We start from the raw sequence: 2,149 nt of genomic DNA, 5'->3' as shown, positions 1-2,149 counted from the left end.
ATATACTTATATATCAAATACACTATAAACATATAGTTAGCTATTTCAGTATAAGACTGACTGTGCAAGTCTATTAAAAACAGTATATAAAATGCCGACGTCTAGTTTTTGCTCAATATGTTTTTGAAATAAGCCAATTTTGAAGTTACGGCGTAAGTAAATCAAGTCGTTCACTATAGTAACTTGCAACATCAAATGATTTCACGAAGAATAATGATTAAATTTGCAGAGAAAGTAAACATGATATTTATGCATTTCCCAATCTCATTAATGGTATTGAAGAAATTAAATAGTTTTGACTGGAATTGAAACAGGACCGTAACATTGGTTCAGCTCAGTTTTATGTCGCTTGCAATGTTTTTAGATCAATTAAAAAAAAAAAAAATTATAGGTATTCGGGAAGCAAATAGTGAGGAAACGGGAAGCAGACATACGTGTCTTTCGTAAAGGCATTAGCAAATCATTTGTGTGAAGTGGCTTAAATCGGTCTTTGAAACTTCATCGTAGTTTGGGCTTGCAGGGGCCGATACCTTGATCATTTTTCTCTTATTTGTGGTGGTATTGGGGTTTTAAAGCGTGTTTAGCATTTGACAGTTCCAAGATATACGATAAAATATATTTTCATTAAATGAATACCTGAATACCATGTAAAATGTATTTATAACCAAAAGTATGTTGTTCTACAATTAAAGCAGTTTTTTTTTCTCTTAATCAAAGCTTATATCATATCTATGAATTTTAAGTATTAAAAATGTGGAGTGTACACACATCGGAAACTTATGAAGTGGAGTAAAGTGAAGTTTAATTTATTTTGAATTCAGTCTCCATAAATTTTTACATGTGTTTTACTAAATATTTCCCCGAAATTTTAAACATTTATTGAACAATACTATCGGACTTCTGAAGGTTGGATACATATCAACTTTAAGTCGAAATCACATGTAAAGTTCTTTCTGGATTGAATGACTTATTTTGAGATTTTTATGAACAAAAATACTTGTGCCAAGAGTAGAAAAGAATATTCTGCGCAGAAATGAAAAGATAGCTAGTAGACTTGCGTCAGATCATGTGCAGGCAATTATATATCTGTGCTACTTATAGCAAACTAAAATGGGTGTCTTTTTATTTTTTTGAAATATCTGTAATGTAGTTATTTATATCTTATAGGAAATGATCAACTACCATATAAATTATAGCTGGACTGATAAGAAAATTGAGGACAGCTAAGCCATCATCAGGCCGAAACTTCGAAGTCACTATCAAAGTTATTCTTCTTAAAGTTTAGTATAAGTTTAGCTAAGAATAAGAGATGGTCTAGTTAAGGAACTAGAAGAAGCCTGGAGGACTGATAATGCGGACCAAGCGAAGGTGAAGAGACTGGAGTTGAACCGGCATCTTGAAGCCCAACACACGGGAAGTATTGCCAGAGCTAAGTTACGTGCGATGGGAGATGAAAGAATTAAGGCCGCTGGATGGGCCCGAGTGGTGAACGCTCGACAAGGAAATAGTTCCACTATTCGGTTTTTGACTAATCAAAATGGTGTCTTGGTAAACGAACCCGAGGAAATGTGTGAGGCCTTTCGGGAGTATTTCGCCCAGCTGTTCGGGGGTAATGGCGGTCCTGATGGTGGGGGAGTCCTCGAGGACTTTCTTGCCAAGCTGCTGTGCCCCTCGGGGTCGGGTGCGGAATCTTGCGAAGGGCCAATCACGCCTGTGGAGGTGATGGAGGCTATGGCCGACTGTAAAGCGGTAAGTCGCCGGGACTTGATGGTCTTTCGTACGAACTGTATAAATGTATGCTAGACTTGTTCGGGCACCTACTGGCTGACGTGTACACGAACTGGCAACAGAATGGGTTCATCCCCAGATCTGTGCGCCGGGGAGTAGTGACGTTGGTCAAAAAGGACCCGGACAAGGAGGACGTTTTAGATAACTTCAGGCCCATCACTCTGTTAAACGCAGAAGTGAAGATTTTGGCCAAGGTCTTAGCAAAAAGGTTGCGTGTGTCGCGAATGGTATAGTCGGGGAGGCATAGACATTTGCCATCCCAGCCAGAACCATTCAGGATAATCTCCACCTTATTCGCTATACCATAGAGAGGGTTGGTGATAAATCTGGCAAAGGTGGGGCATTAGTACATTTGGACCAG

The sequence above is a fragment of the Octopus bimaculoides genome, chromosome 1, assembly GCF_001194135.2.
Source record: "Octopus bimaculoides isolate UCB-OBI-ISO-001 chromosome 1, ASM119413v2, whole genome shotgun sequence".
In the NCBI taxonomy this organism is placed as follows: Eukaryota; Metazoa; Mollusca; class Cephalopoda; order Octopoda; family Octopodidae; genus Octopus; species Octopus bimaculoides.
This window is presented reverse-complemented; position numbering follows the sequence as displayed.